Raw genomic sequence first — 19,171 nt, 5'->3', positions numbered from 1 at the left:
AGTCTGCTGTTAGTAATATGTGATTAGTTTTTCCTCCTGTTTCACTGGTAGCTGGAGTGCTTAGTACAAATAAGTTGCTTTCAGCTCTATTCTGTAACTTAACAGCTGCTCATTTTAGAAAGGAGTGGGGGATATGTTAAACTAACCATGGTGCCAGCTTTTAGAGAGTTGTAGATTGGCTCAATTTTTTTTTTCCAAGACAAGTTGGAAGACACATTTAAAGAAATCACGAGACACATTTAAAAGAAATCTATAAGCATGAAAATTTTCTGCAATGTTCTTTAGCCTGTAGTCAGAAGAAGCTTACACTTTCACAGTCCTAATTTAATTCTGCCCTTACATGCTTATCCTTGTCTGGCTTTCTCAATAAATTCCTATCTGCTTCAAGTATGTAAATTTTTCTTCAGTGATGAACACAGGCTAGCCAGGATAATGAAAATATTTCTAAAAAAAGTACAGAACAGCACTGTTATTAAGATGGATATTTGTTATTGGTGAAATTCAGGAATTCTGCCTGAATTCTCATTTAGATTTTTTCGTTGCAAGCACTTAATTCTGAACCTACTGCCTTCAGGCACATAAAAGGTTGTCCTGGAATCTGGTTCATTTGAGACTCATGTTCCTAGTCAATCTTGAAGCATATAATTAAATCTAGTTATGCTGCTTTTTCATTTCCCCTTTATCTGAAAACTCTGAATCAACTTATATTTCCTTATTTCTCTCAATCTCACTCATAACTCCCTCCTTTAGCTTTGTGTATAATTGATGCCCTTTGTGTTGACCTCAGATCTGTGCCTTTTTTTGTGGTATAATTTAGGCTTTGAGAAAGATCTGAGTCTTCTGTCATCTAGTTGCCTCACATCAGATGAACTATTATGCTGAAAGCCATCGTGAAGTGGTGTTATTTGACTTTAAGTTTGGCATGTAGAGGACCTTAAACTGTGTTACATCTGCACACACACACACACACACACACACACAGAGAGAGCCTGTCTCCACAGTAAAAGAAAAAGTGCAGAGCAATTTAACTCTTGGTGTTTCGTACATAGTTACCTTAGGAAAAAAAAAAAAAAAGTATTTGAGTTTATTGACAGGATTTTTACTGGGGTTTCTGAAGTCAAATACTTTGAGGAAACATCAGAATTGATGGAAAGTCAGAAAGTCTCTGAATATATGTATGTCTTCAACTGCCTGATGATATGTGGAATAGATAAACTTTATAATCTGTGGTCTCTGCTCTGGTCAATGAATGGGTGAATTATGTTCAAGGAATTAGGCAGGAACACTTCTGAAAACAGCTGTTACCTATAAGATGCCTGCTGATGTATGGCAGAAAGAGGGTGGCCTCTCTTGAGGGAAGATAGGGCTGCAGTTACACAGCTGTGCAGCTTTCGGTGCTCCCTTGGAGAGCTATAGTCTAGCAGGGGCTCTGAAGCAAAACTTCCAAAAACTGTCTGAAATTCAGAGCCCCAATTCTCTGCGCATTCAATAGAGAGAGGTGGTGGTTGACAGACAGCTCCAAAGACAGACGTCTGCATGTTTGAATAATTCTTGGTATGTGTTTCTCACTTCCTGGGTGCACAAATTTATCCTCTAAGGCTATTCCTGGGCCCAGTTAAAAACTTCTGATAGTTGCTATCTGAATGTAAAATGTGCTACTGAAAGATAAATCCTGTGAGTAACCAGACTTACACATTTAAATATAACTTGAAATCAGCAGAGACAATTCCACATCCAAACAATTCCACATCCGCTGCCTTACCTCTCCCAGGGGCTACAGAGATTAAAGCACTGCTACTTGCACGTGACAGAAGTGAGTTCCACAGAAAAGCCTGTGCTGAAATACCCACATCTCTAAGCAGAAGAACTGAAGATGATGTAGTACATGAGTCACAGGACCACACAGTGCACAATTAAAAAAAAAAGAAAAAGGAATATTGCTATGAGAGAGGCCTTGGGACAGGAGTTTGCAGCAGCACCAGTGTTCATGAGACAAGCAAGCCACAGGCAGGAGGCATTCTGGTGGGCTTGTAGTCTTGTAAGAAGGTATGCAGAACAGGAGGAGACTCTTCTAGCAGGGGCAAATGCCTTCACCCAGAATCCATTTGCTTTGAAGGTGGGGATGGCAGCATTCACAGGACATTATGGTCTGGCTGGGTTCACAACTAGGTGGATAAAAAAATGGTTAGATGATGGGTCACATGAGGTAGGCTCTACCAGATTCACTCTACTGGTGTACCTGTAACTACCTTCCAGAGTAGGGATCTATCCTGGGGACCATCCTGTTATATTTATTGATGTTTTAGATTAGATGATGGCGTGTACTCTTATCACATTTGTAGGTCACAGAAGATTGGAAAGGACTGCTTGATACACTTGAGGGCAGAATTACCATGCACAGGGACCTCAACAAACTGACAGGAATCTTATGGAATCTGGCGAGGACAAATGCACAGCTCTGCACCTGTGAAGAAAAACCTGCCATAAATCATAGTCTGGGGACTGACTGCCTGGGGAGCACCTCTGCAGGAAAGGACCTGAGGGTCTTGCAGAGCATCAGGCTGAGGATGAGCCAGCGGTGTGCACTGCCTGCAGAGAAGGCCCAAAACACCTTGGGTTTTATTAACAAGAGCACAAGTAGATTCAGGAAAGTGATTACGCATTTCTACTCAACGTAGAGTATTTCTACGCATTTCTACGCTCATTGCGCCGCATTTAGAGTACTGTGACTTTCTCTGTCCTGCCCTGCCTGGTGAAGAAAAGGCATTGATAAAGTGGAGGGAGTTCAGCAGAGGGTCACCAACTGGGACTTCAGCACTCACCCAGTGAGGAGGAGCTGGCTGCTGTGCTGGCAGGAGGGAGCAGGACTGGCTCAGACTGCAGAAGAGACAGCTTTGGGAGCACCTAAAAGAATCCCCCTCCAACCAGGCACTTTTGGGGAGATTGCAAAATGCCGTGGGGAGAATGGAATCAGGAAAGGTTGAGACTGGATTTAAGGAGATCCTTTTCTTAAAAAGAGGCAGTGAACAAGACTGCCCAGAGAGGTTGTGAGCAAACACATCTTGTCATACAGCTGACCCTTCTTTCATTTGGATGGGAGATTTTCTGAGGTCCCTTTCAATTTGGTTTTTTCCATCAACCTATGACATAAGGAATGCTAGAGTCTGAAGTGGCACTGAATAGCATAGGTATGTGAGTACATGGTACGTAGGTATATGAGTGAATAAATTAAAATTCACTGAATAACGAGGCTAAAGCCAAATACTGAATAGCCTCTAACTCACAGAGCACTAGTGATGCTCTGCTTTGAGAAAGGCCTGGGCCCAATGCAAAGATACAGCATGCAGGTATCTAATTACTGGGTAAAAATGAATATTACCAAAAGCATAAAATGTTAGTTTCACAAGCAGTCTGAATTCCATTATTTCCTGACTCTGAGAAGCACGACTTTTCAGCCTTAATGTCCTTTTAACACAGTTTTCATGTAATACTCTATAAACAACACAAGAGGTTTTACACCGAAAATGTGTTTAGATGTTTGCTTTATCATCGTGCAAGAGGTTCCTCTCCTTGACAGATTGTCGTACCGATATGGCTTGCTTTCTTTGCACTTAATCATGCATGAAGAATAAACAGGGTGAAGGGTGTTTCATTTCCAAGTCTATGAAGGGTAATCTTGCTGGCTGCTGTGCTGGCCAAGTGCATTAGGATGTTATGCAGTTTGTTGGCTCAAGCGGCAAGCTTGTAAGTCCCAGGAGATAAATGCCCATATTTTTTTCCTCATGTTGGTCTCTGCAAACTGGACCTGTGTCAGACTGTTTTTGGATAGATCAACCGATCAATGCTTCTGTATTCTTACTTACATCAATCATCTTTGCCATTATGAGCCATGTCCCATGATCCCTGTCTACAAAAAAACTCTCATTGACATCATCAGGAGCCCTCGGGGCAGCAGGGTTTGATAAAACAGTGACTGCTAAAACCATGGAAAATTGCAATAAAACATAAAATACAGCTCTATATTTAAACAGTAGGTCTCCTGATACACAAGTAATTTACTGGCCCAAACCACTTCTGTACTTCTGCAGTCTCTGCTGCTGCTAACCTCTGCTCACCTTGGCCCAGTGCATGCATGGAGTTGGTGTAAGCCATTCCTCTGGATAAGGAGGTGGATACACAGCATGGCTGTGAATGCTATATTTCATACAACTATTTCTTCATACAGTAAATAAGGGTCACTTGTGCGTGTGTGTGTGTGTGTGTGTGTGTACGTGTGTGTGCATCTAGGTATGCCTGCATATGTGTGTAATATGCTCCCATCCTACAAGATAAGTACACACCTGCTAAACTGAAAGTACTGTTTCTTTACTCTTTCTTCATCTACTAACACAGAGCAACGGCAATGACATGAGCAAGGTTTGCAGAGATGATTACTATAAATTATCTTCCTCTTAGATGGCAGGTGTGCCACCTTGCTTACCAAAAAATATGTACACTGGAAAATATTATCTGTATTATGTCCATTCATCTCTCCTCTTATTTCATCATACCAGAAAGATTCACTTATCACAATAAAATATTTTTGGTTTTTAAAAGAAGATTTTTAATAATGAAACATTAGATTTTTGTCACATTCTGCTGCCACTGGTTTTGAACAGGAATATTGTCAGGGAATGAACCTGTACTTGGAGGACTTAAAGCAGCAGAATATGTCTCATGAGATTCGTATCAGAAGTCACAGAATCGTTGTCCCTAAAATTGCTGACGTTCTGTTCAAAATGGCACCTAAAAATAATGTAAAGTCTTTCTCTATTTGCTTGCCAGTTTTCAATTGCTAAGATTTTCAAAATCATTGTACCATAACAATTGCAGTAGGCCCTTCTTATCCAGTGTGTGTCTTCTGACAAGGCCAGAAGAAGGAAGAAAGGCGGACTTTTAAAAATGAGATGCATTTTTCCAATCTAATTGCTGGTGACAAAGGTTTCCCCCATCAGTAGAGAAGTATATGCAGAAGTTGTTCAGCAGCATTAATAGCCATCCCTGCTCACTTTACATTTGAAAATATGACATGCAATTTAGACATCTGGGACCAGTAGATGAGGAGGTGTAAGTGATGCAGTGATGTGACCGTGCACTTACTGGTTTGAGACATATGCATGTATAGAATCTGCCATCTTAACTGCTGGGAAGAAGTGAACCAGCCATTTCCAGCCCTAAAAATATGATTCTCTGTAGCTTGAACAGAAGGACTGCATTTGGGAGCTGGAGAATGTAAAAGCCATATAATTTAAGGATCAAGAAAAGAACAGGAATTAAAAATCCAGTATGACAGGTGACATATGGACACTTTAGTAGTCATAGTTAGAACATAGGAATTAAATTATGATTTAGTAATGCTATTTTTGAGACATATGCAATTTAGTATAAAAATATTGTAGCTGAATACCAAATTATATTTCTGGACTTAAACATTTTCCTGACTTCTTCTGAGCACAAGACACATTATTTATTAGTTTTTCTCAGAAGTATAGACATTTAACTGCTCATCCCTATTGAATAGCATGTTTCATTTAGTACTTAAAGAGCCTACATGCATGCAAAATTGATAACTACAACTGGGTTCACAAGCTGCTCAGAATGCAAAGATGCCCATTTTTCATGTTCAAGTGCCAAGTGGAACCCAAAAAGGTGTATTTTATGTATGACAGGTGCACGCAGTCTGATTCTACAGACATGCCTAAGATCTCATGCTTTCAATAATTTGGCATGTCTTCTACAGTAGATATGAAACGGATCAAAGGATCAAAGATATCAAATGTTGTGGGGCACTGAAATATCATCATGTAGTTTCCAGTGCTGTAAATACTCTCTTGAGGTCCATTTATATCCTGTAAAAGAAGCTGTTTTTCTCAACATGAGTTCAGTTGACACAGTCACTTTACTTCAAATTATGTAAATACAAAGCTATTTTTTCTGATAATCCTTTAAATGATTTTTAAAAGTCCTTGGACAGTTGGATATTCTAGAGAGGTACAATACACATAATATAATCTTCTGTAATGAGTGAGAAAGCACATTTTTCAGTATTAGACCTAAAAATTCCTCCAGACCGTCAGTGTAGGATTTTTCATTCTATTGTTAAGAGTTTCTGGCTGTTTGTTAGAACACCATTGGGGATACATGTCAAAGGGATAAAGGAAAAACACTTCTGACTACAGGTGGTCTTTTTTGTTCTCTTCAGCAATAGGAAAGCTCAGGCAAACCCCAGGTGGTGCAGAGCCCTCAGCACCACCCTGGAATCCCTTTGGGTAGGACAGGTTGCAGCAGAGTTAGATAGTCCCCTCCTGCCAAGTTCAGTCACTCCAAACTTTAATATTTCATGGAGAAATAAGATAATTTCAGAGCTGAGCAGATGGGTGAAGGAGCCTGTGAATAATATTTCTTTAGTTAATTTTGCTTCATAAATCTTCACATTTCCTCAGTTTTAAAAAATCCAGATGTGAATGAAGGCAAGGCAGACAAACCTTGACACAAAATATCTCTGGGTCCTCTTCCTACCTTGAATGGCAAAGGTAGGGACAGAACTGGAAGGCCCAATCTTACCAAAGGAGGAAAAAGTCACATATTTTAACAGAATTTTATTCAAGACATTTTATTCCTTAGAGCTATTGCTTCAAGTTCTCTGCGCATTCAGGTGAGTGGCAGTGTTACAGTGCGTTAGTCACATCTTCTAATTCTCCTTTGTTCTCTTTTCTAACACAAACGCGGATTATTGGATCAATCTAGATCACTCCAGAGCCTTTAGTGTGGATGTTACATTCTGCATGTCTCATCTGGCACTTCTCATATGCTCTGCCCAATAATAAATGAGTCTTAAATGTGGCACTGTTTCTTTACTCCAGTGCTGATGGAAAGTGAAAGTATTCCTCTGACTGACAGAATAAAGGTCAGAAGCAGTGTGAAAATATGGCAGACCCTAAATGTGGGACTCAGATAAATCTGTGCCAGAAGTGCTGAATTCACTCTGTTCGCATCTATTTTACTGCATGAGTTGAACTTGCAGATTGCAGTTCCCTCATTACTTCAGGAATTTTTTTAAAGGTCTTTAAAAAAACAGTAAAAAAAGCTAAGGGGTTTATTGGAGAATTTGCTGGCAAAACCTTCTGTTGTATGAGAGGTCAAGCTAAATGAAAGCAAAGGTTCTTCTCGGATCCAAAAATCAATAACTCTTTGGAATTACTGCAAAGACTTGGTGTACTACTGCCAACCCTTCAAAAGAAAAAAATCTATTTTCTGTGCCCTTATACTCACCCTGTCCACTTTGAAATTATACTGCTCATTGACAGAATTAATACAAGTGCAGTTTCCAATTTAATTGATGCAGCATTTTTTCAGCGGAGAAAATACAATTCTTTGTAGTAACTGATTTGTTACAAGGAAATAAAGGGTAATTATGTAGCCTGCTGTTCACATTAGACAATCCATTTCAGCTCCTGCTCTACAGATGTTTAAGTCTATACAGATGCTTGGCAGCAGACTGAGGGCATATTTACTGCCTATCTGCAGTGAACAAGGACTTAAAGTCACTAAATCTGCAAAATGTGGTAAGAGATCATACTGATTTTCTAACAGCCATCCAGCATTACATAGATACTTTATCATGGAGCTGTACACAAGTTACTTAGTCCTGCCGATTAAGGCATTAATTAAGTGAGGAAAAGCAGCCTACAGATGCAACCAGTCTTGCTTTCGGATGCAAACTGTGTGCCTGCAGCTTTTTTTGTGTGCCTCAGCTTTAGAGTCCCCTGCAGTTCCAACTTGGATGCTGGTCTTTTTGTTTAGCAAGTGTCAACAGTTTGAAGGGCAGCTTTGGAAAAGAAGAGAAACAACATAAAATTCATATTTTTGAAGGTTTACCTTTGCCTGTGTTAAAAGCAAGGCTATGTACAATGAACTGTGAAAACATGGCAAGAAATGACAGTGTCTCAGCTGATAATATCTACAGGAAATAAAACCCTGCAGAAATCTCAACTTGCTGTCAAAAACAGTCCAAACATTATACACATGGCCTGTACAGTTAAGAACCTGGAACCAGAGTGTGCTGAAGTGCTAAACTGGCTTTTGACAGCACTAGCATCTTGCAGGACAGAGGATGATTTTTTTCATTTCACTGCATTCTCTTAGTTCCATTCAGTGACTATTTAATTCAAACCTGAGAAACCAGCTGGGAGCTGAAAAAGCAGAGAGGATGATATTCCTCTCAGTGCTTTCAAAAAGTATGGGAGGGGAGGAGGAGGAGATGTACCACCACTTCTGAAAGCTTAGTGAGACCATGACCAGAAAGAACCACTGCAGTTCAATTCACTGGTAGATATTGTTCCCTTCTTTAAAAAGTTGGCTGGTTTTAATGTAAGGCTTTTTTCCCCCATTAAAAAAAAAAAAAATGTTCTCAGCACATTTTAGGGACTTTTTTCTTTCTTTATGTGAATGCTAAATGTCCAATTGATATCCATATGCAGCTTGGTCCAAATCATAAGAATCTGGCACTTGGTAATTAAGCAGGGAGATGTGGGCATGTACAATAGAAATAACGGGGACAGAAAATAAGAATAAACACTATTTATTGTTTCATTGTTTAAGTCAGGAGAGTTCAACTTGTGGTCCACAAGTTTTGTGCAGCCTGCCAAGACAGCTCTACTGGCTATCAGCCCTTTCCTCTTTGCCCTGTTTCCTGATTTCTCAGGAGCAGCATGGAAGGCAGATGAAACACTCTGCCTGCAGTAACCTTGTCCAAAAACCTTGCTTTCCTAGGGATGCTGCTGCCAGGTGGGTGTACAAAATAGGGAGTGAAGGGACTCAGAGAGATTCTCTACTGCCCATGCATCACAAGTGTGGTCACGTATTAATTGTCTGGTCTTCCTCTGGCTCTAGAAGGTCTGAGGCCTGTTCTATATCATTTCCTTTAAGAAAATGTGAGTAGGTCACAATGTATGGTAGGAAAAGGAATAAACTTTTTTTTTGTTTTTGCAAAAAAAGTGTATGCAAAATGATACAAAAATCATTTATTTAAACTGTGGGTTTCAGCTTGCTGATTTAAAATAATGATATTTAAATATTTCTGCTTTAACCAATGCATTTGCAAGTAACTGTGTTAGTAGTCAGAAATTATCTGTACCTTCATTTTTAGGTCAGCAAACCAGTCCTTTCCCCAATAAAGAAAAAATTAATTTGAGATTGTTGATTCCAGAGAATTGTGTGTGTGTGTGTGCGTGTGTTTGTGCAGAGGTTCGTTAGGAGGTCATGTTACTTTTAACACATAATGAAAATTCTTGCAGAAGTGCCAGCCATGAAGGAAAACGAGACATGTTGATTAAAAGGAATCAAAAAAAAAAAAAAAAAAAGAAAAAAAGGATATTATTTTTTGAAAACGAGACATGCTGATTAAAAGGAAAAAAAAAAAAAAAAAAAAAGAAAGAAAAAAAGGATATTGTTTTTGGAGAAGTGCAAATTGCAAGCTAGGCCATGGTGAAAATCTCCTTGTCTGCACTGTTGATTTCATAACTTTCAGCTATCAAACCTCTTAGAGAAATACTGGCAGATTATAGAGCTCTGCAAATACTTTAGACTTCTCAGTTTTAATTCATTTCAAGATGCCTCTTCTCCCTAATAAAAAGTTTTCTATATTTCAAGAACCTAGCAATAATACAATCGTATTGACAGCACACCTTATAAAAGACGTACAATGTTTCCGTGGGAAAAGACAATCTTCTGTATAAAGCTAACATAAAAATTTGCAAAACCTTTTTTTCTGGGGAAGAAATTTTCAAAAAACAGACATGGATATATAAGAACAAAAATATAATATGAATTGTATATAATTTCTCACTATGATTGCATAAAGGTCCTGTTACTATATATGAAGGAAGTCATATCTGTAAGTTAGATAAGGCTATAAATTAGATAGGCTGTCTTGGGAATCATGGCTTTATGTCCTCACATTCCTTAAGGCATGCAAAAATAGGCTTTCATCCTGAGGGAAGTCAAAGTGTCTCTGTCAGTTTGGTAGAAGGAACAGCCAGTTGTCGGTGAGGAAGAACACTAACCTGGAACTGCAGAAATACTTCCCCTCCTCAGTATCAAGCCAGTGCCAAGTGATGGAAATTGCTAGAATTAAGCATTCATGAAAGGTCCATGAGTTGGGGCTGGTTTTTACTAAACTCTTGATTGTCTTCAGGAAACTACAGATTTTCATCACACTATGGAAAAGGTTGTTTAGCTGTTTGTCGGCCCTGTCATTAAAATAATCTTCATGTTATATACACAACTAACTTTGATTTCTGGAAGTTCAAGAGCTTCTTTTCCTCTTTCAAAGGAAGTGCAAATGCTTTTTTACATTCCTCACAAGTTGTGAGAGGATTTGAAAGGGAGATTTCAGACCACTGGCTTCCTAGAATTTTTAAGCCTACAGAACTCATTTCAGTGATCCAGACCTTCCATGCTGGAGACAGACAGCACAATCAGCACTCTTTTGATTAGGAAACTTAGCTTGTCCTGGGGTTGTCTGAAGCTATGTGTCTTCTAATCCTTTCATTCTCATCCTATCTCACCTGCTTTCTCTTCAATTTTGCTGAAATACAACTATCACAATTTTTTTTTGCCCCAGATTACTCTTTCTATGTCAGAAATTTCTTTTGGGATTCTGCTGGGCGTGTACTAAATTTCACAACTCACCATTTGGAATGGGCTGTGAACCACAGCCATGAGGAAGACAGGAACACCAACAGCTACAGCAGTGCCTGCTGCAGGTTAACAGAAAATGTGCTGAGTTCTCCTGCAGCTGTTGGATAGCAGTTCTCCTTCTGCTATTGTAATCTTATAGGTGACCCAGCAAAAGGCTGTATATACACTGCCTAACTAATTGCATTGCTCCATTTTTTCTTTCCAAAATATTTGGCAAGTTTTGCTGGCATAGCGAAGGTTTTGCATTCCAGTGAAAAGAGGTGTTGGTCACCCCCTACTCTCTTGAAAAGAGAGACAGTTTTCCTCGGTGAGGCAGGTCTAAGAAGGTTGAAAAGACAAAAATAATAGTCACGAAATGATAAAGATAGGATTAAAAAATTCAGCTAATGGTGTAGGAAGATATGACTCTCAGAAGCTGATATGACAGAAACAGTGCTGCTGTGAACAAATCCACAAGACTAAGACATATGAGAAAAAGGCTTAAGATCATGGATAATGTCAACATATAGGCAGAAGAAAAGTTAAAGGGACTTATATAATATTTTATATGCATTTAGGCACAGACTTTCCAGCTGTGATTTCAGATGAATGTGAATGTTGATAGTTCCTGACTCATGCTTTTGCTCTGACTTTTTGTTGTTGTTGTTTCTACTCATCATTAGTCACTAATATTACAAGAATGCCACCATTTAGGTCACATCACTCTGACCTCATATTGTCTATGTCATCCAGCACCAGGACTGCCCATGGATCCCACACGGTCCATCCGTGTAGCAGATGGAGTTAAAACAGGAGCAAACTTCTCACATGCCTTGTGTGGGCATGGTCTGTCTTCTCCCAGTATTTGCAGGGGAAGGAAGAAAGGGAGGATATAGGAGCTTGCCCTCATCAATCTCATCATCCATCTGTGTTTGCTGGGTTTTTTTATTAGAGGGTGACGATTATGGTGGCTATAAAACTTCACCCAGAGCTAAAAGGCAGAGCACTTATGGAAGGCTGGAAACTGTTCATGGAACCATGCACCACACATACAAATAGTTGCTCAAAATTTAAATTCTCTTTCCAGCTGCATCTGCTTTTTGTGGCAAGAATATGCAGTTTTTGTAGATGACTATGCTATGATCTTGTTAGAAAAAGGGGCATTTTGTAAGTAGGATGTGTCATAAACAGTCATTACTTCCAGCACTCACTACAAAAATACCAATATTGAAAAGGATGTGAGCAACTTCAAAAATTAAACTTAGATGATGAAGATCTTAGAAGGCAATAACTAACAGCTCTTCCAAAAGCTGTATGATGGAATAATTCTCTCAAATGTGTTATCCAGTCATCTGGACATGCTGCTAAGTATAAAATACAGCACAATTACTGATCTTTAGCTCTCAAATCAAGATAATTCCCTTTATGATTTCCCCCCAGCTATATAGCAATGCAATTATTTTGCTATATTAACATTTCTTGCTGAATATTGCATTCTCACGCTGCAACTGTTTGAAGTCAAATGCTGAAATTTAATCTTCTCTTTAAAAATAATTCAGGAGGCTAAAAAAAATGACTTTTAAATAAGTTTGTAAGTTTGTTTGTTTGTTTTCCTTCGCTTATGAGGCATAAGCAAAAATATTTTTTGTCAAAAAACATGGGCTGAAAGTTGAATTTATCTGGGAGAAGATGATGCTTTAAATAAAAGAAGGAATATCATTCTGAATTCAGCACACTCTTAAAAACTCAAAGTAAGAAAACACATCTTCTGAATTTCCTTCAATTTTTTATGACTTTAATTCAGAAACATTGCTTCTTTTTTAAAATGTGAAGGAAAAAATTACAGTGAGGAAGAAAACACTCAAAGAAGAAGGGGATATTTTTCACAAATATTTAGCTCTGCAGGTTTTGTGATCCATTTTCACACTTCCAGAATATTTGCAGATGGGAACCTGCAATAGCTTCCCTGGATACTTTTTTCCATAGTTTTTTGATTTTTGGTTTTTTTGGTTGGTTGGTTTTTGTTTTGTTTGGGTTTTTTTGTGAGCAAGTAATCATTCTTATTTATCATGAAAGTCTTTTAAAATGAAGCATCCTGAGATTCAAGGGATGATATCTGCCTCACTGCAAAGCAGAGCTCCAGTATCCCACAGCAGCTCTTTGTCCTATGTAATTTAGCATTAATGAAAATGGGTTTGACACTGTGATCTGTGCTAAAGCTGCATCCACAGTGGTGTACTAAACACAACAAGGATGTAACTGGCCCATGATGCCCTTGACTTGTTTGTGTACTTCTCATGCATATTTTTGACCAGTGATAACCAGCACTTTCCTAGTCAATGCTTATTAAAGGAAATTAGGTTTTTTTCCAAATTCTTTCACTTAATTTCCCCACCTGTTCTAACAAGCAGTCTGGATCAGAAAGCAGGGTTGATAACACAAAAGTGGGACAGAATGAAACTTACTCCAAGGCATCATTGCTACTCAGCTCTCTCTTTCAGGCCTCTATGTACCCTCCCATTCAAGACTTTTTAGTCAGTATTTCTAGACCCTAATACAGCTGGTTTAGTCTCCCTGTGTTAAATGGTCTCCTTTCAGTGTGCCTACTGTATGACATGGCCCAAATCTGCTGCTACCACAGCATTCCTGTCCTAGAGTGACAGTTCTCTCTTTCCCCGTGGGAAATCCTTCAGTGTTTTAAACCCATGTATGGAACTGACAGGAACACAACTTCCTCTGAGGAACCCCCCTTAAGGAGGTGAGAAGTAGGAGCCAACCAGCCCCTTTTTCAGCACAGTGCGGGACAGCCCTGCCGGGCAGGGATAAATCTTCCAGCAGCCGCCCATCCTCCCCTTCCCACTGCCGCTACGGCGGCTCCGTGCCAAACGCCCGCACATTGAAAAACATTTGTTTTGTGCCATAAAACCCAGTGGCTAACAGCTGCACATGTTGTCTCCAGTGTCGTAAACCTGTCATCAGCCTGGTATTGTTTACATATGGCTACAAGGCCCTCGTAACTGAGCGTCCCTGCGCGGTGCAGCAACAGGCAACGCTTTCCTGACAGCTGTGTCAACTGGAAGCAGCACAGCCAGCTTATTTGCTTCAGCAAAAGCCTCAGTAGCCCCCACCCTAAAGACACAAATCAGATTCTTTCATTTTTTTAATGAGCTCAATGTTAATAATAGATCAACTGCAGTGCAGATGCTGGAGTGGAAATAGCTCGCATTTCACTAACAAGGCACATAATTCTCCCAGAAATAATGGATTTCAACTGAAATAGTTGCAGCCAGCCAGGCAGCACTTATAATGCATGACCAAGGGTCCAAAATGAAATCAAAATCTGGGAAACATGCAAAGGTGCTAATTTTCTACATCAGTGGGATTTATCAAGTTCGTACTGATTAATATGAAAAGTTGTTTTGCTGTTCAACTGATAGAGCTTTGTTTTACTTGTACAGGCTTGAAAGAAATTGATTTCAATATTACAGGAACTTCTCGATTGGCAGAATGCTTTTAAATCAGTAAATCAATTCTCTCTGAATTATAAATGGCTGTTATTAAATAGGGAAATTTTTTTATCTCCATCTTAGTGACAAGGTTCCTATATATTGAGAGAACAGCTACAATATTTTTCTTTATATACACATACCAAGATATTTTTTGAAAAATCTGAATTTAATTCACTGTTTTTTTCCACCATCTTTCATTACTTAAAAAATATTTATTAACCTTCCCTGTCAAAAAGGGTCATTTACCCAGGATTCTTTACATAGTATGACTTGAAATTGCTTGGCAAGAGGGAAAGATAAAAGAGAAATACATATTTCAGCATTTGGTTTAGAGCACATGCCTTCCCAGAGAACTCTGTCCCTGGATCATTAAAACTGAGGTTAACTTGCTTACCTTCACAGTGGGTGTTATTCCCTAGTTATTCCTTAACTGTGAAAGCTATTCCTTAGTTGTAAAGTGGAGGCACACATTCCAAAACTCAGACAGTGTAAATAGCTCTAAATGTAGATTTTAAAAGGGTCTCCAATTCTTCCATGATGGAGAACATGGAGCCCTGTCACAGAGCAGAACAATATCAGATTGGGAGTAACTATTCTTACAAGTTTCAGGACCATATTAGTCCATTAAAAACCACAGGATTTTAGTTTGCACAGTTTCAGGACTTGTAGGCTTGTTGACAACCTCTGATGAAATGCTGCAGCACTCTCAAGTCACTGTCAGCAAGAATTGGTCCCAGCACAGGGAGAACAGTAGTGTGGATGCTCACCTGGGCTTTGAAGAGACTTTATTCTACTAAAACTTTGTTGACATTACTATTTTGGATTGGCTTCTGGAACAGATCTGGCCTGCAGGCACAGGTTCACTGCAGTGCATAATGTGGATTCTCCCTGAGGTCTGTGGAACAGGTAAGTCCTGAACCTGCAGTGTCCTAAGCAAGGGAAATGCAAACTGTTCCACACTTCCAATGTTTACAGCACCTTACAGGGTGGGTCTCTTATATTTCAAGTCTCTGAGCACTACTAATGTTACCTTTAAGCATCTCTAATGCTGCAGTTATTAGGGATGGGATACTTTACCATGACCATAAATAGTCCTGGGTTTCTGGTCTCTGCCAATTTGGGCTGTGGAAGCCATGAGTATTCAAAGCCCTTAGAATCTCATCAGAAAACTGCAGAGTGAAATGCTGTAATCATTCTAGAGAACCTCACTTTAGAAATGACTGGGGCTTTGGTCTGCACCTGGAGTCTCTGCGTGACGTTACCTTTTTCAGGAAGGGTGAGCAGTTGCCCTGCTCCCTGAACACACCTTGGGAAAGGTCAAATACCTGCTGAGCCACCTCTGTGCTCAAATGGACACTCCACCAGTGAACATCCACACGTGGTGGCTGGGGTTTGTTCTCCTGGTGGCCGTGGCTTGTGGTCACTCCTGACAGCTCATTCCTCATTTCCAACAACAGGCACTTTTGTCCCTGCTGTCCCTGGGTCAGTGGGGGGTCACCAAGCTGCTAACTACTCGTCAGTCTTTGTTCTACCCAAAGGGCTTTGATCCTAGTTTATCTAAAATATTTTCTTTAAAACTTTTGTCTTTGATTGAAAGCACCAACCTGAACTAGCTCTAAATCTAATGTATTATAGATTATGCTAAATTAGATAGAATTTGAAAAATTACCTCTAAATGTCTCATAGTTATTTATCATCATCCAGGGTCTGTCATCCCCCACAGGATGATCAAAGAACCTTTTTTGCCTTGGTTTTGCTACACACTGGTAAAGGTTATGACATTCTCATTCAATACTTCTTACTTCTTTAACATTAATGACCAAAATGGGCAGCAAAAATGTAACACTTCTAGAATAGATTAATTTCAACCCCCTATTTGTATTCATTGGTTTTATTATCAACATCACACATTATCTGTTATAGTCTGGCATTTTAAAAGGGAGGATGACTTTATGCAGTAAGGGCAATAACTAATAAAATAGTAAAATAGCATTATGTTCCAGCAGATAAATATACATTAGAGTTTCATAGAACTAGACTGCCTGACCAACCAATGAAAAGGGAATTAATCTAATTTATTGTTATATCATTTTTATCTAGGAATGTGTACATTAGTCTTTATGTGATTAATATACCTTAGTGCTAGAGCACCCTTTTCTTGCCCTTAGTAATTAGCTGTTGCTTGATGTGAGGCCATAACACTGTCTGCTTAAAAGCAATTATAATCTATCATGTATTGGCCTGTTCAGACTTTTAAGTTTGGAGGTCTTTCTCAAGAAGGCTTCAGATTTTTTATTTGCTCATGTCACTGCTGTTATACATGGGGAGCCTAAAAATCGTCATGAACACCTTCAGTTGAAAGAAGAACATGAAAGCTGCAGTAACAGCAACAATAGCTCAGAAAAAGATTTCAGTTTGATTGAAGCTTTGGGTACCCTCTAAATAAAACCAATATTTCTTCTCTGGAAAGAACGTATAGATTGCAATATCTTTCTCCTGTTTCAGATGTTAAGTTTAACAAGTAGGGAACTGTATTTTAGGATGCCTTCTAAACTTGATTTGTTTTATTAGTCCTCTTTTTCTCTATTTCTCCTCTCCTCCAGTTTTTTTCCTTCAGAATCTGAGGGTGTTCTCCAACATCATGATACACTGAATGTTTAGAAGTTAGTCATATATAACTCCAAAATCCAAAAATATGAACTAGTGCTCCAAATTTTGAAATGTTATTAGAATTATTAAGATTTAGATGAGAAGAAATGAATCAACTTTTGCAAATACTATTACATACATTTTCCAGGCATCTGTGTTTGAAGCACAAGTATACATGAAACTAATTACAGGAATTACCTTAATCAAGGTCAGTCTTCATGGACCTTGCAAAGGAAAGCTGGGCAATGGAAAAAGGAAGATTAAAGTTGTCCTAATAGGGATGTGAATAAACATAAAGCCAGAGTAGCCTAGGCTTATTTCTGGGCAATAGATATTTTGATTTTTCTATTTAAGTAGATGCAGCCTTGTGTCTGACATCTGCATCTTCTGTGGTCTCTGTTCTTGTTTGATCCTTAGGTATGACTTGCACTGTGGATTTTGTTTGACTGACTTAAGGATCGCTTTTCGTGGGCACCACCACACTGACTGAAAGCTGCCGTTCTCAGGGAATGCAGCTGGGCCATACAAAGGTGTTAGGTCTATACTGGTTACTTTGATAACAGAACATTTCCCCAAACCTATGGTGTTAGGGATGACCAAAAAAATTAGAGACAGTCAAATACATGAGGCAGGTACAACCTAGTGGATCATGTCAATATGAGGATTTCTTGCTGAATTATGCCACAAATATTAGTGTAACTGACTGAATAATTTATGGGGGACAAGGCTGGCATTTAGGAAAATCAAGGGATTTATGTGTATGATACCTCTATTAGCCTTCCCAGTAGCACACACATGCTAAAATCATGGCACAGTGGTGTAAGAAGTCTTGAAATGGCTCTCCATCTTAAAAGTTTTATTGCAGGAGCTGTGTATTGCCTATACCAATAGATGTGTGGAATTGTGTTATGCTTGGCTATGGTCGCAAGCTGTGTGTTGTTTTTCTTGGCATGTTGAAAATCTGCCCTCTGGAATGTCACTGCTTGCCTGCACACCATTCTCTGCTACAATCTTGTGGCCCCCCTGGTGACCTGATGGTTTAAAACACAGCAGGGGACACATGGAGAAAACACAGATATTTGGATAAAATAAAATTAAAACATTAAGACACTGAAACCACACAACCCTTTGCAAGAATCCAGCATTGCCTGGACTGGTATCTGAAACTTGTTCTCATGGAGATGGGTATTTCACAAAGCTGAGAACTGAAAATTCACAGAAGCCTTGTTATAAAAAAAATCGAGCTTTGACAATAAGAGAACATTTAGTCTCCCTTAAAATTCTATATAAGTACAGATTTCTTGAGGATGTTTACAGTAAACCTCAGTTCAAGTTTCTCACTCAGCTGGTCTTTCAGTTCATCATATACAAATACTCATATGAAAAGCTCTTTAAAATCAAAATGAAAAAGAATCTGATTAACATAATACATTGTCACAAGCACAAATAAACTGACAAGGTATGTATTCAGACTGGAAATGAGAAGAGCACTGAAATTCAGGCAGCTTTCAGGAGGGGCAGTGCAGATTGAAAACTTGAACAAGTTTTATGACAAGTCTCATGAGATGTGTTTAAGGCAAATGTTGTCCATGTTGACAAGAACATCCTTAAAATTTTCAAACTACATTTTCAGTATGTGCTCTCACCTTGAAGTAGTTCTGGAGCAGAGACTAGATTAATTTCTGCAGCTTGGTGGGCTCTCTCATTTAATATTGGCCAGAGGCATAGATAAAAAGTTAAGAATCAGTATTTTCAGAAGACTAGGTAAGAAGACTGACAGCTGAAAAGAACATGTTGTAGTCCTTTCCTCCTTGTGTAAGGCTAAGCAACACAGCTTGTGATCATTTATTCAGGTTGTGTCATTATGGGATCCAAGTTAAATGCAGAACTTTTGGTGAAGTTGAGTGGCTCATACATGCTTCCCAGGATTCTGGTCTTTCTAATCTTGCTGCTACTATCTGGGCACTATGAATAAACAAATGCACAAACTAAGTCAGGTGGGTCCTATGCCACTTCTAGCAACTAAACTCCTCTGAGATGTAGCACAATGAAGTATACAATTTCTTTTTCATTCAGTTTGAGTGCATGGGCCATACTCGGAGTTTTTATAATAACAAAATCATCTTTGAAGTTCATCAGTTGTCCAGCAATTTACATTGGCAGCAGTTTTCCTGGATTTTAAGTCATCCTTTCCTCAGGATTTGGGTTGAATGAGAGCTTGCCTGAGAAAAAAATCTGAATACAGTCTTTGTTGATTAAATGAGAGGTCAGTACTGCTACAAGTCATGAAGTGG

This window comes from Onychostruthus taczanowskii, unplaced genomic scaffold, assembly GCF_017590055.1.
Source record: "Onychostruthus taczanowskii isolate IOZ18803 unplaced genomic scaffold, ASM1759005v1 scaffold16, whole genome shotgun sequence".
Taxonomy (NCBI): domain Eukaryota; kingdom Metazoa; phylum Chordata; class Aves; order Passeriformes; family Passeridae; genus Onychostruthus; species Onychostruthus taczanowskii.
The sequence above is the reverse complement of the archived record's forward strand: the minus strand, read 5'-3'. Positions refer to the sequence as shown.